The sequence below is a fragment of the Pleurodeles waltl genome, chromosome 6 (assembly GCF_031143425.1).
Source record: "Pleurodeles waltl isolate 20211129_DDA chromosome 6, aPleWal1.hap1.20221129, whole genome shotgun sequence".
Lineage (NCBI taxonomy): Eukaryota > Metazoa > Chordata > Amphibia > Caudata > Salamandridae > Pleurodeles > Pleurodeles waltl.
The window spans coordinates 1713580381-1713596461 of record NC_090445.1 but is presented as its reverse complement, the minus strand read 5'-3'; the positions used below and the strand labels follow the sequence as shown (position 1 = coordinate 1713596461).

At 47.6% G+C, this 16081-nt stretch overlaps 1 protein-coding gene across 1 annotated transcript in view; it reads right to left on the bottom strand.

Annotated features, from left to right (window-relative positions):
* The window catches only part of LOC138301432 (saoe class I histocompatibility antigen, C alpha chain-like), a 248416-nt gene that overhangs the window by 65615 nt on the left and 166720 nt on the right, over nt 1-16081 (bottom strand). The window lies entirely within an intron of this gene.

Sequence of the window (16081 nt, the reverse complement as noted above, 5' to 3'; positions counted from 1 at the left end):
TTTTTGCCCTTGTGTCACTGGGACCCTGCCAGGCAGTGCCTCAGTCCTCATAAGTATGTGCCCTGTATGTGTTCCCTGTGTGATGCCTAACTGTCTCACTGAGGCTCTGCTAACCAGAACCTCAGTGGTTATGCTCTCTCTGCTTTCCAAATTTGTCACTAACAGGCTAGTGACTAAATTTACCAATTCACATTGGCATACTGGTACACCCTTATAATTCCCTAGTATATGGTACTGAGGTACCCAGGGTATTGGGGTTCCAGGAGATCCCTATGGGCTGCAGCATTTCTTTTGCCACCCATAGGGAGCTCTGACAATTCTTACACAGGCCTGCCAGTGCAGCCTGAGTGAAATAACGTCCACGTTATTTCACAGCCATTTACCACTGCACTTAAGTAACTTATAAGTCACCTAAATGTCTAACCTTCACCTGGTGAAGGTTGGGTGCAAAGTTATTTAGTGTGTGGGCACCCTGGCACTAGCCAAGGTGCCCCCACATTGTTCAGGGCAAATTCCTCAGACTTTGTGAGTGCGGGGACACCATTACACGCGTGCACTGTACATAGGTCACTACCTATGTACAGCGTCACAATGGTAACTCCGAACATGGCCATGTAACATGTCTAAGATCATGGAATTGTCACCCCAATGCCATTCTGGCATTGGGGGGATGATTCCATGATCCCCCGGGTCTCTAGCATAGTAACCGGGTACTGCCAAACTGCCTTTCCGGGGTCTCCACTGCAGCTGCTGCTGCTGCCAACCCCTCAGACAGGTTTCTGCCCTCCTGGGGTCCAGGCAGCCCTGGCCCAGGAAGGCAGAACAAAGGACTTCCTCTGAGAGAGGGTGTAACACCCTCTCCCTTTGGAAATAGGTGTGAGGGCTGGGGAGGAGTAGCCTCCCTCAGCCTCTGGAAATGCTTTGATGGGCACAGATGGTGCCCATCTCTGCATAAGCCAGTCTACACTGGTTCAGAGATCCCCCAGCCCTGCTCTGGCACGAAACTGGACAAAGGAAAGGGGAGTGACCACTCCCTTGACCTGCACCTCCCAGGGGAGGTGCCCAGAGCTCCTCCAGTGTGTCCCAGACCTCTGCCATCTTGGAAACAGAGGTGTTTGTGGCACACTGGACTGCTCTGAGTGGCCAGTGCCAGCAGGTGACGTCAGAGGCTCCTTCTCATAGGCTCTTACCTCTCTTGGTAGCCAATCCTCCTTCCTTGGTAGCCAAACCTCCTTTTCTGGCTATTTAGGGTCTCTGCTTAGGGGAATTCTTTAGATAACGAATGCAAGAGCTCACCAGAGTTCCTCTGCATCTCCCTCTTCACCTTCTGCCAAAGGATCGACCGCTGACTGCTCAGGACGCCTGCAAAACCGCAGCAAAGTAGCAAAACGACTACTAGCAACCTTGTATCGCTTCATCCTGCCGGCTTTCTCGACTGTTTCCAGCTGGTGCATGCTCTGGGGGTAGCCTGCCTCCTCTCTGCACCAGGAGCTCTGAAGAAATCTCCCGTGGGTCAACGGAATCTTCCGCCTGCAACCGCAGGCACCAAAAGACTGCATCACTGGTCCTCTGGGTCCCCTCTCAGCCCAACAAGCGTGGTCCCTGGAACTCAGCAACTCTGTCCAAGTGACTCCCACAGTCCAGTGACTCTTCAGTCCAAGTTTGGTGGAGGTAAGTCCTTGCCTCCCCACGCTAGACTGCATTGCTGGATACCGCGTGATTTGCAGCTGCTCCGGCTCCTGGGCACTCTTCCAGGATTTCCTTTGTGCACAGCCAAGCCTGGGTCCCCGACACTCCTTCCTGTAGTGCACAACCATCTTGTTGTCCTCCGGCGTCGTGGGACTCCCTTTTGTGACTTCGGCTGGACTCCGGTTCACTTTTCTTCTAAGTGCCTGTTCAGGTACTTCTGCGGATGCTGCCTGCTTCTGTGAGGGCTCCCTGACTTGCTGGGCACTGCCTCTGTCTCCTCACGCAATTGGCTAAATCCTGGTCCCTTCTGGGCCACAGCAGCACCCAAAAACCTTTACCGCGACCCTTGCAGCTAGCAAGGCTTGTTTGCGGTCTTTCTGCGTGGAAACACCTCTGCAAGCTTCACCGCGACGTGGGACATCCATCCTCCAAAGGAGAAGTGACTAGCTCTCTTCTTTCTTCTTGCAGAACTCCAAGCTTCTTCCAACAGGTGGCAGCTTCCTTGCACCCTCAGCTGGCATTTCCTGGGCTCCTGCCCACTTTCGACACTGTTGCGACTATTGGACTTGGTCCCCTTGTCTTACAGGTACTCAGGTCTGGAAATCCATTGTTGTTGGATAGACTTTGTTGATTGTTTAGTGAAGGCCTTGGAAGGGTGGTTACATGGCAGTCAATTTTCTGACTATGAAAGCCTGTATAATCTTATTCTGAGAGAGCATATTCTGAATAACTGTGTGTCTGACTTGTTACACCAATATGTAGTGGACTCAGATCTGACCTCTCCCCAAGAATTGGGAAAGAAGGCAGACAAATGGGTCAGAACAAGAGTGAACAGAAAAGTCCGTACAGGGGGTGACAAGGATGGCAAGAAGAAGGATGGTAAGTCTGTCTTCTGACATGGGTGGGGACAAAAGTAAAACTGAGTCTTCATCAGGCCCACAAAAATCCTCTGGTGGCGGTGGTGGGTCCAAATCCTCTTCAAATCAACCTAAAAAGCCTTGGTGTTATTTGTGTAAAGTCAAAGGCCATTGGACAACTGATGCCAGTTGTCCAAAGAAAAACACCAAACCTCCCACTACCACAACCCCTACTGCAAACTCTAGTGCCCCTAGTAATAGCAGTGGTGGTGGGAAAAAACCTACTAATAGCCAATCCAAGGGAGTAGCTGGGCTCACTTTTGGTAATTTAGTTGGGATTGGTCTTGTTAGGGAGACCACAGAGGCTGTGTTAGTCTCTGAAGGTGCCATTGATTTGGCCACCTTGGTTGCTTGTCCCCTTAATATGGATAAGTACAAGCAACTTCCCCTAATAAATGGTGTTGAGGTTCAGGCCTGCAGGGACACAGGTGCCAGTGTTACCATGGTGATAGAGAAACTGATGCACCCTGAACAACACCTACTTGGTCAGCAGTACCAAGTGACAGACGCTCATATCAACACTCTTAGCCACCCCATGGCTGTTGTGAATCTCAACTGGGGGGGGTTACTGGTCCAAAGAAAGTTGTGGTTGCCTCAGATTTACCTGTAGACTGTCTACTAGGGAACGATTTAGAGACATCAGCTTGGGCAGAAGTGTAGTTGGAGGCTCATGCAGCAATGCTGGGCATTCCTGGACATATTTTTCCTTTGACAAGGGCTCAGGCCAAAAAGCAAAAAGGACACGGTAACTTGGATCCTGGAACAATGGACCAAGTGCTACCTAAAGCTAGGGATAGCAAGGGTAAATCCCTACCCACTATCCCTCCCTCTACAGATGATTCTCCTTCTGAGGAAGAAGAATTTCCTCCCTGTGCAGAACCTTCACCAGATGAGTTGGCAGCAGACACTGCTGAGCTTTTGGGTGGAGGGGGGCCTGCCAGGGAAGAGCTGAGTGTAGCACAGCAAACCTGTCCCACATTAGAGGGTCTCAGACAGCAAGCTGTCAAACAGCAAAATGGGGATGTCAGTGACTCACATAGAGTTTACTGGGAGGACAACCTCTTGTACACCGAGGCAAGGGACCCAAAACCTGGAGCAGCCAGGAGATTGGTCATTCCCCTGCAGTACAGAGAGTTCCTCATAACTCTTGCACATGACATTCATTTGGCTGGGCATTTGGGCCAGATCAAAACATGGGAAAGGCTTGTCCCCCTGTTTCACTGGCCTAGGATGTCAGAGGACACAAAAGATTTTTGTAAGTCTTGTGTGACCTGCCAAGCCAGTGGCAAGACTGGTGGCACACCAAAGGCTCCCCTTATTCCACTACCTGTGGTAGGGGTTGACATAGTTGCCCCCCCTTGACAATCCTACTGCTTCAGGCAATAGGTTTACCTTGGTGGTTGTGGACCATGCCACAAGATATCCTGAAGCAATTCCTCTAAGGACCACTACGGCTCCTGCAGTGGCAAAGGCCCTCCTGGGAATCTTATCAAGGGTGGGTTTCCTAAAACAGGTTGTATCAGACAGGGGTAGCAACTTTATGTCTGCATACTTGAAAGATATGTGGAAGGAATGTGGTGTAACCTACAAATTCACCACTCCTTATCATCCACAGACTAATGGACTGGTAGAGAGGTTTAATAAAACTCTCAAAGGTATGATAATGGGACTCCCTGAAAAACTCAGGAGGAGATGGGATGTCCTGTTACCTTGCCTCCTTTTTGCTTACAGGGAGGTACCCCAGAAAGGAATGGGCTTCAGCCCCTTTGAACTCCTCTTTGGACACCCTTAAAGGGTCCCCTAACACTTGTGAAGGAGCGTTGGGAACAACCTTTAAAAGCTCCCAAACAAGAAATAGTGGACTATGTACTTGGCCTAAGATCCAGAATGGCTGAGTACATGAAAAAGCCCAGTAAAATCCTTCAGGCCAGCCAAGAGCTCCAGAAGCAATGGCATGACCAGAAGGCTGTTCTGATCCAGTACCAACCAGGACAGAAGGCGTGGGTATCGGAGTCTGTGGCCCCAAGAGCACTCCAGGACAAATGGAGTGGACCCCATCTAATTGTTGAGAAAAAGGACGAGGTCACCAATTTGGTAGACCTGGGCACTGCCAGGAGTCCCCTTAGGGTGATCCATGTCAACCGCCTAAAACCCTACTATGACAGGGCTGATCTCACCCTGCTCATGGCAACAGATGAAGGACAGGAAGAAGAGAGTGACCCTCTCCCTGATCTTTTCTCCTCCAATGAAGAGGATGCTTTAGTGGAAGGAGTAGTTTTAGCAGATTGTCTGACTCCAGAACAGAAAGACAACTGCATAAATCTCCTTGGACAATTTTCTGAACTCTTTTCAACTGTGCCAGGCACCACATCTTGATGTGAACACACAATTGATACTGGAGACAGCTTGCTGTCAAAAGTAAAATCTGTAGGCAGCCTGACCATGTCAGGGATTGCATAAAAGAAGAGGTTCAGAAAATGCTTGATCAAGGAGTGGTTGAACCTTCTGAAAGCCCATGGGCGAGTCCTGTTGTGCTTGTACCAAAACCTCACTCAAAATATGGAAAAAGGGAGATGAGGTTTTGTTTAGACAACAGAGGTCTCAATTAGGTAACAAAAACTGATGCTCACCCTATACACAGGGCAGATGAGCTCATAGATACACTGACATCTGCCAAGTATCTAAGCACCTTTGATTTGACCTCAGGGTATTGGCAGATCAAATTGACTGAGGATGCTAAACCTAAAACTGCATTTTCAACTATAGGAGGGCACTACCAATTTACAGTGATGCCCTTTGGTTTGAAGAATACACCTGCCACTTTTCAGAGGTTGGTGAACACAGTCCTGCAAGGGTTGGAAGCTTTTAGTGCAGCATATCTTGATGATATAGCTGTCTTTAGCTCCACCTGGGATGAGTACCTGGTCCACCTTTGGAAAGTTTTGGAGGCCCTGCAAAAGGCAGGCCTCACTATCAAGGCCTCAAAGTGCCAGATAGGACAGGGAAAGGTGGTTTATCTGGGACACCTGGTAGGTGGAGAACAGATTGCACCCCTGCAGGGGAAAATCCAAACAATCATGGATTGGGTTCCCCCTACAACACAGACCCAGGTGAGAGCCTTCCTAGGCCTCACTGGGTATTACAGTAGAGTCATTAAAAACTATGGCTCCATAGCAGCCCCTCTTAATGATCTCACTAGTAAGAAGATGCCTAAAAAGGTATTGTGGACAGCTAGCTGTCAGAAAGCTTTTGAGGAGCTCAAACAGGCCATGTGCTCTGCACCTGTCCTAAAAAGCCCATGTTACTCCAAGAAATTCATTGTTCAAACTGATGCATCTGAATTAGGGGTAGGGGCAGTCTTATCACAACTGAATTCTGAGGGCCAGGATCAACCAGTTGCTTTTATCAGCAGAAGGTTGACCCCTAGAGAAAGGTGTTGGTCTGCCATAGAGAGGGAGGCCTTTGCTGTGGTCTGGGCACTGAAAAAGTTGAAGCCATACCTGTTTGGCACTCACTTTATTGTTCAGACAGACCACAAACCTCTACTTTGGCTAAAACAAATGAAAGGTGAAAACCCTAAATTGTTGAGGTGGTCCATATCTCTACAGGGAATGGACTATACAGTGGAACATAGACCTGGGAGTACCCACTGCAATGCAGATGGACTCTCCAGATATTTCCACTTAGAGAATGAAGGCTCATCAGGTCATGGCTAGTCTAATTGTCCTTCGTTTGGGGGAGGGGGGGTTGTGTAGGAAAGTACCATCTTGCCTGGCATGTTACCCCCATATTTCACTGTATATATGTTGTTTTAGTCTATGTGTCACTGGGACCCTGCCAGGCAGGGCCCCAGTGCTCATAAGTATGTGCCCTGTATGTGTTCCCTGTGTGATGCCTAACTGTCTCACTGAGGCTATGCTAACTAGAACCTCAGTGGTTATGCTCTCTCTGCTTTCCAAATTTGTCACTAACAGGCTAGTGACTAAATTTACCAATTCACATTGGCATACTGGTACACCCATATGGTACTGAGGTACCAGGGTAATGGGGTTCCAGGATCCTATGGGCTGCAGCATTTCTTTTGCCACCCTTAGGGAGATCTGACAATTCTTACACAGGCCTGCCAGTGCAGCCTGAGTGAAATAACGTCCACGTTATTTCACAGCCATTTACCACTGCACTTAAGTAACTTATAAGTCACCTATATGTCTAAACTTCACCTGGGGAAGGTTGGGTGCAAAGTTACTTAGTGTGTGGGCACCCTGGCACTAGCCAAGGTGCCCCCACATCGTTCAGGGCAAATTCCCCGGACTTTGTGAGTGTTGGGACACCATTACACGCGTGCACTGTACATAGGTCACTACCTATGTACAGCGTCACAATGGTAACTCTGAACATGGCCATGTAACATGTCTAAGATCATGGAATTGTCACCCCAATGCCATTCTGGCATTGGGGGGACAATTCCATGATCCCCCGGGTCTCTAGCATAGTACCCGGGTACTGCCTTTCCGGGGTCTCCACTGCAGCTGCTGCTGCTGCCAACCCCTCAGACAGGTTTCTGCCCTCCTGGGGTCCAGGCAGCCCTGGCCCAGGAAGGCAGAACAAAGGACTTCCTCTGAGAGAGGGTGTAACACCCTCTCCCTTTGGAAATAGGTGTGAGGGCTGGGGAGGAGTAGCCTCCCTCAGCCTCTGGAAATGCTTTGATGGGCACAGATAGTGCCCATCTCTGCATAAGCCAGTCTACACCAGTTCAGGGATCCCCCAGCCCTGCTCTGGCACGAAACTGGACAAAGGAAAGGGGAGTGACCACTCCCCTGACCTGCACCTCCCAGGGGAGGTGCCCAGAGCTCCTCCAGTGTGTCCCAGACCTCTGCCACCTTGGAAACAGAGGTGTTTGTGGCACACTGGACTGCTCAGAGTGGCCAGTGCCAGCAGGTGACATCAGAGGCTCATTCTGATAGGCTCTTACCTCTCTTAGTAGCCAATCCTCCTTCCTTGGTAGCCAAACCTCCTTTTCTGGCTATTTAGGGTCTCTGCTTTGGGGAATTCTGCAGCTGCTCTGGCTCCTGTGCAATCTTCCAGGATTTCCTTCATGCGCAGCCAAGCCTGGGTCCCCGACACTCCTTCCTGCAGTGCACAACCTTCTGAGTTGTCCTCTGGCGTCGTGGGACTCCCTTTTGTGACTTTGGGTGGACTCCAGTTCACTTTTCTTCCAAGTGCCTGTTCAGGTACTTCTGCAGGTGCTGCCTGCTTTTGTGAGGGCTCCCTCACTTGCTGGGCGCCCTCTCTGTCTCCTCCTCCAAGTGGTGACATCCAGGTCCCTCCTGGGCCACAGCAGCACCCAAAAACCTCTACTGCGACCCTTGCAGCTAGCAAGGCTTGTTTGCGGTCTCTCTGCATGGGAACACCTCTGAAAGCTTCATTGCGACGTGGGACATCCATCTTCTAAAGTAAAAGTTCCTAGCTCTCTTCTTTCTTGCAGAACTCCAAGCTTCTTCCAACAGGTGGCAGCTTCCTTGCATCCTCAGCTGGCATTTCCTGGGCTCCTGCCCACTCTCGACACTGTTGCGACTATTGGACTTGGTCCCCTTGTCTTACAGGTACTCAGGTCCGGAAATCCATTGTTGTTGCATTGCTGGTGTTTGTTCTTCTTGCAGAAATCCCCTATCACGACTTCTGTGCTCTCTGGGGGTAGTAGGTGCACTTCACACCTACCTTTCAGGGTCTTGGGGTGGGCTATTTTTCTAACCCTCACTGTTTTCTTACAGTCCCAGCGACCCTCTACAAGCTCACATAAGTTTGGGGTCCATTCGTGGTTCGCATTCCACTTTTGGAGTATATGGTTTGTGTTGCCCCTATACCTATGTGCTCCTATTGCAATCTACTGTAATTCCACACTGCTTGCATTACTTTTCTTGCTATTACCTGCATAATTTTGGTTTGTGTACATATATCTTGTGTATATATCTTATCCTCATACTGAGGGTACTCACTGAGATACTTTTGGCATATTGTCATAAAAATAAAGTACCTTTATTTTTAGTACTCCTGTGTATTGTATTTTCTTATGATATTGTGCATATGACACCAGTGGTATAGTAGGAGCTTTACATGTCTCCTAGTTCAGCCTAAGCTGCTTTGCCATAGCTACCTTCTATCAGCCTAAGCTGCAAGAAATACCTCTTCTACACTGAAAAGGGATAACTGGACTTGGCACAAGGTGTAAGTACCTCTGGTACCCACTACAAGCCAGGCAAGCCTCCTACACATAGTGACACTGGCTCCTGTATCCCTGTAGCCCTCAACCTCAACACCATTTATTAGGGTGAGTTGCTTGTACTTACTGTAGGAGGCTGGACTGGCTTGTAATGAGTACCAAGGGGTACTTACACCTTGCACCAGGCCCAGGTATCCCTTATTAGTGTAGAGGGGTGTCTAACAGCTTAGCCTGATAAAAAAGGTAGCTGGAAGCCTGCAAAACTGCAACAAAATAGCAAAGACGACTACTGCAACTCTGTAACGCTGATCCTGCCGCCTTCTCAACTGTTTTCCTGGTGGTGCATGCTGTGGGGGTAGTCTGCCTCCTCTCTGCACTAGAAGCTCCGAAGAAATCTCCCGTGGGTCGACGGAATCTTCCCCCTGCTACCGCAGGCACCAAAGAACTGCATCACCGGTCCCCTGGGTCTCCTCTCAGCACGACGAGCGAGGTCCCTTGAATCCAGCAACTCTGTCCAAGTGACTCCCACAGTCCAGTGACTCTTCAGTCCAAGTTTGGTGGAGGTAAGTCCTTGCCTCCCCAAGCCAGACTGCATTGCTGGGAACCGCGTCTTTTGCAGCTACTCCGGCCTCTGTGCACTTCCGGTGGAAATCCTTTGTGCACAGCCAAGCCTGGGTCCACGGCACTCTAAACCTGCATTGCACGACTTTCTAAGTTGTCCTACGGCGGCGTGGGACTCCTTTGTGCAACTTCGAGTGAGCACCGTTTCACTCCTCTTCATAGTGCCTGTTCCGGCACTTCTGCGGGTGCTGCCTGCTTCTGAGAGGGCTCCTTTTCTTGCTGCGCGCCCCTTCTGTCGCCTGACGCAATTGGCGACATCCTGGTCCCTCCTGGGCCACAGCAGCATCCAAAAACCCTAACCGCATGATTTACAGCTAGCAAGGCTTGTTGGCGGTCTTTCGGCGGGAAAACACTTCTGCACAACTCTTCACGACGTGGGACATCCATCCTCCATAGGGAAAGTTTCTAGCCCTTGTCGTTCCTGCAGAATCCTCAGCTTCTACTGCCTAGTAGCAGCTTCTTTGCACCCACAGCTGGCATTTCCTGGGCATCAGCCCACTCTCGACTTGGTCGTGACTTTTGGACTTGGTCCCCTTGTTCCACAGGTACCCTCATTTGGAAATCCATCGTTGTTGCATTGCTGGTTTGTGTCTTTCCTGCAGAATTCCCCTATCACGACTTCTGTGCTCTTTGGGGAACTTCAGTGCACTTTGCGCTCACTTTTCAGGGTCTTGGGGTGGGCTATTTTTTTAACCCTCACTGTTTTCTTACAGTCCCAGCGACCCTCTACAAGGTCACATAGGTTTGGGGTCCATTCGTGGTTCGCATTCCACTTTTGGAGTATATGGTTTGTGTTGCCCCTATCCCTATGTGTTCCCATTGCATCCTATTGTAACTATACATTGTTTGCACTGTTTTCTATTGCTATACTGCATATTTTTGGTATTGTGTACATATATCTTGTGTATATTTGCTATCCTCATACTGAGGGTACTCACTGAGATACTTTGGCATATTGTCATAAAAATAAAGTACCTTTATTTTTAGTATATCTGTGTATTGTGTTTTCTTATGATATTGTGCAAGTGACACTAGTGGTACTGTAGGAGCTTCACTCGTCTCCTAGTTCAGCCTAAGCTGCTCTGCTAAGCTACCATTATCTATCAGCCTAAGCTGCTAGACACCGTATACACTAATAAGGGATACCTGGGCCTGGTGCAAGGTGTAAGTACCCCTTGGTACTCACTACAAGCCAGTCCAGCCTCCTATAGCCAGCAGTCGATTCCTTGGCAGAAGGTGAAGAGAGAGATGCAGAGGAACTCTGATGAGCTCTTGCATTCGTTATCTAAGGAATTCCCCAAAGCAGAGACCCTAAATAGCCAGAAAAGGAGGTTTGGCTACCTAGGAGAGAGGATAGGCTAGCAACACCTGAAGGAGCCTATCAGAAGGAGTCTCTGACGTCACCTGCTGGCCCTGGCCACTCAGAGCAGTCCAGTGTGCCAGCAGCACCTCTGTTTCCAAGATGGCAGAGGTCTGGAGCACACTGGAGGAGCTCTGGGCACCAACCCTGGGGTGGTGATGGACAGGGGAGTGGTCACTCCCCTTTCCTTTGTCCAGTTTCGCACCAGAGCAGGGACTGGGGGTTCCCTGAACCAGTGTAGACTGGCTTATGCAAGGAGGGCACCATCTGTGCCCTTCAAAGCATTTCCATTTTTATTTCCATTTATTTTTAATTATTGTCAGCCTATCCGGCCATAACAATAACACTCAATAAATACCAATCCATCGCATTCAGTAAAATCACATTAAATAAAACGTCTCAAATAAAAAAAGAAAAAACTGTACTTGAGTTTTTTTGATTTAACATGGGCCAGACTGTGTCCAATATGCCCTACATTATCATAAAACTTGGTCATTGCCCATGATTTGCATAAGACTCATAGCTTATTCTAAAAACATTATAAATCTAAAATGTAAATATCTTATTCTGAGACTAATCATTTGGGACCTTACGGTACCTGCCAACAGTTTAATAGTGGCCCAGGACCTAGCCCGGTTTAATCAACAACCTTCACCAATTTCCCAAGCTAATAATATCTATAGGATAACACAAGTGATTATTCTTGAACCAACTGTGGGTGCATTGATGAGCGTAGTTTCCATGCTTCCAGTATGTAAGTTGAGACCTTTGTCACGATATGTTTCTCGTCTGATCGCATACATAACACTTCCGCCTCGTTAAACTTCCTGACTCCGTATGATCTAAAAAGTGGACGTAAATACAATTTGCGGAGTTTGAGCGTGGAGTGACATAATAACAGGAAGTGGGATAGTGTTTCTTGGCCACCATGACGACATGGACAGCATTCTAATCCTCCCTGGGGGATGGCTTGCCATCTATTGGTCACCGCCATCACAGGTAGTGTGCCCATACGAAATTTAAAATAGAGAACCCTTTTTTCTTCTGGATAAATACTGTCAATGAAAATTGCTGGTTTAAGCTCTTGGTTAAACAAAATGTAACGCTTGAATAAAGGGCTAAGTGTCTCACACATACTCTGAGTCTTTTGGTCCCAGTATGCCTTTTCGATGACAGATAGACTGGGTCTTCTGATTTTCCCTGGATGAAGCCAGAAGTCTTCTTGGCCAATAGCAGCCAGGGTGGTTGAGATGTGTTTAAACCAGGGCAATTTCCGATGATTTTGTAGCTTCATGATGTCCATAAGTATATCTCTATATGGTTTGAGTTCCTCTTTTGCCCAAATACGGATCCAGTATCTTATTGGGGCCAGTGCAATGTAGTCCTCAACCTTTCTCATTTGTAAATCAATTCTCATTGCATTCATTGGTGTAGCATTGCCTAGACAAAGTAATCGGCGTAAGAAATTATTCTCGGTTACTTGTATTGATGAAGTCTTTCTAAATCCCCAGATCTCTGTGCTATAAAGTGCTGCAGCCCTTGCTTTTGTCTTATAAGCAAGCAGTGCAGAACTCACAGAATGGTTGCCAGTAGCTTTAGCAAATCTAAGTACCGCTCCAGCTTGCTGGACCAAGGAGATGTTACTTTTATAGATTTGTGGTTTCCAGGTCTGTTTTTCGTCCAGTCTACAACCCAGGTAGTCATAAGTAGCCACTCGGGCCAAAGGCTTGCTGTTTACCCTAAAAGTCGATTGCATCGTCTGTCTTTGGTTGAGGATCATAAACTTTGTTTTCCCCTCATTGATTACCATGCTCCTTGAGGTGCAAAATGATTCGAAACCCCTAAGTAGTCGATGCATTGCTATCTCCGTTCTTGCCAGTAATACAGTGTCATCAGCAAGGAGCTGGATAGGTATACTTTCATTGGCTAGTTTTGGCACATCCAGATTTAATTTCCTCAGATCTTGGCTTACTTCATTTATATAACAATTGAATAAGGTTGGGGCCAAAACACAGCCTTGTTTTACACCGCGCTGGATTGGAATTTCTGCCGTGTAATCATTCCTCATAGAATATCTGACCCTAGCAGTATTTCCTGTGTGCAATTGAATTAGCAGCCTTAAAATTTTTCCCTGTATACCCATTTCCGACAGTAACTGCCATAATGTTTGGTGATTTACGCTGTCAAAGGCTGTTTGGAGATCCACAAAGACCAAATATAATGCACATTATTTTAGGGTGGCATATTTAGCGCAGATCATATTTAATTTAAAAAGTTGATCTATTGTGCTTTGGCCTCTCCTGAAACCGGCTTTATGTGTCGATATTAAGTGTCCATCCTCTAGCCATTGATCTAAGCGCAGCTGAATCAGTTTGGCAAACATTTTCCCAACACTGTCAAGCAGTGAAATTGGCCTGTAATTGCACACCATATCTCGAGGCCCTTTTTTGTGAATTGGAACAATTATTGATTTCTTCCAAGAAGTAGGAATTACCTTGTGGTGCCAAACACTGTTGAATAGACGTGCTAGAGCAGGTAGCCATAGCGTTAGCTGGTTACGATAAACGTCTGAAGGAATACCGTCTGGGCCTGCAGCTTTGTACGGCTTTTGGAGGAGAATAACTTGTTTAATCTCTTTCTCGCTGAATTCCGATGTTAACTCCATTGCACGTGGGATAGCATGAGTTACTTGCATGGAGTTTGTACTAGGGAATTCGTTGGGGGCTAATTCATTCTGGGTTCCATTTAACGATCTAACAGACCATTTTGATGGTACTACACACGTCATTTGAGGTGGAACAACCTTATTTGACCTATGATTACTGCCTTCCAGTCCTGAGAGGTTCTCAAAGCATTTCCAGAGGCTGGGAGAGGCCACTCCTTCCCAGCCCTTAACACCTATTTCCAAAGGGAGAGGGTGTAACACCCTCTTTTAGAGGACATCTTTTCTTCTGCCTTCCTGGGACTGGGCTGCCCAGACCCCAGGAGGGCAGAACCCTGTCTGTGGGGTTGGCAGCAGCGGTAGCTGCAGAGAAAACCCCAGAGAGCTGGTTTGGCAGTACCCGGGGTCTAGTGGAGCCCTGGGGATGCATGGGATTGGCACCCCAATACCAGATTTGGCATGCGGGGACAATTCCATGATCTTAGACATGTTACATGGACATATTCGGAGTTACCATTGTGAAGCTACATATAGGTATTGACCTATATGTAATGCACGCGTGTAATGGTGTCCCCGCACTCACAAAGTCTGGGGAAATTGCCCTGAACTATGTGGGGGCACCTTGGCTAGTGCCAGGATGCCCTCAGACTTAGTAACTTTGCACCTAACCTTCACTAAGTGAAGGTTAGACATATAGGTGAGTTATAAGTTACGTAAGTGCAGTGAAAAATGACTGTGAAATAATTTGTGCGTTATTTCACTCAGGCTGCAGTGGCAGTCCTGTGTAAGATTTGTCTGAGCTCCTCATGGGTAGCAAAAGAAATGCTGCAGCCCAGAGGGATCTACTGGAACCCCAATACCTAGGTACCATATACTCGGGAATTATAAGGTTGTTCCAGTGTGCCAATTAGAATTGGTGAAAATTGTCCCTAGCCTATAGTGACAATTTTAAAGGCAGAGAGAGCATAAGCACTGAGGTTCTGGTTAGCAGAGCCTCAGTGACATAGTTAGTCAGGAAATACCAATGTTATAAGATTTGATATCATACCAATTGTAGGAAAGTGACTCTTTTTGTCAATTTAGTATTCAGGGAGGAATGTCCACCCCTCAGGTCAGTCCCACCCCTAAGGTGAGTTGAATGATGTGGACCCCACATTTTAGAATCTGTCATCTTGGTGTTGGCAGATTTAGGAACTCTGGGACAGGGTTACACCCACTTCCCACAGGAAGTCGTCATACAGGAGGTGTAGTGAACTCAGAGGTGAGTAGCCCATTGCCCATTACCCTACACTCCCCGAAATACCCCTAAAGTAAGTATTTAGGGGACTCCTGGCACCAGAGAAGCATATCCTGGTGACCTAAGAAGACCAAGGACACTGAAGAGCCGCGAAGGCTGAGAGGAGAGAAGAACCAGCTGACCTTGTACCAAACCCACCGGCCTGTCTGCATCCCTTGTTGAAAACAGTGTCAAAGTTGCCCCGTCCTGCAGCTGTGGACTCCAGACACCGGGAGGACTGTATGCCTTTGATAAAGACTCAAGACCGCCTTTATTACAAACTGAAGCCTCTGGAACTGCCAAAACCTGAAATCCGAAGCCACCACTGCACTTGTTGCCTCCATCCTGAGATGAAGTGGGCCACTGGTACCAAGAAGGTTCCCCAGGCCTAAAGCGCTTGAGTCCATTGTGGTTACACCCCTCCTGGACTCCCTGATGATGCCTGCAGCCCCAGCATGTGGCCCACCGCTACTGCGACCACTCTGGTAAGGAAAACCCGACACCTGAAGACTTCTCTGTACCCGTTGCCCCACAGCCGTGGAGAAGAGGACCAAAGGTGCCTACCTGTGCCCAAGCATCGTGAGATCTCAGCCCCACTGTTGGTTCAGCCCGACTGGCGTCCTCGCCAAAGCTTGCAGCCTCTTTTTTTAATTTGTTTTTAAAACTTTTTTGAAATAGCGCTGTAATGTGTAGGTATTACCGCTGTACACTGTAGACTTTTTGTAAAAAAAGAAATATGTAAAAAAGTGAAAATACACTGTACTGCACTATATTTGTGAAATATAGTGTAGTACAGTGTATTTAAATGTATTATTCCATGGTATTTCTGAGGTAGCACTGACGTACTCTGTAATATTTGGAAACTTATGAATACTTTTCCTTACCTATTACCACTTTAAAAAAGTAGTACTTGGTAGGGAAAAAATCTAAAACGTAATACCTATATCTAAAACCCTAACCCAGACCTCAGCCAAGGTGTACTTAAAACAACATGGCTGCCTTTGATTTTTGTAAAGGCAGTCATTAGCCAACTTCATAGTGCTTTGTAATTGGCATGTACCGCTGAACTTTTTTCAAAATTTTGTGAAACTACCACTACAACATATATATCTAAGTTAAAATACTTTATAACTTTAAAAATACTTGTCCTAATTACCTGTACTACCAAAAAGGAGAATCTGCACACCATAATCTATAATCCTGCCAAATTTCACGTACATCTGACAGGGCGTTTGCCCACTACAGAAGAGTACAAAGTCTATGAAAAATGCACTAGTGCCAAAAGGCATTTTGGGCCCCCCTTTTTTCTTTGCACCACCTTGACAAATCTCTACAA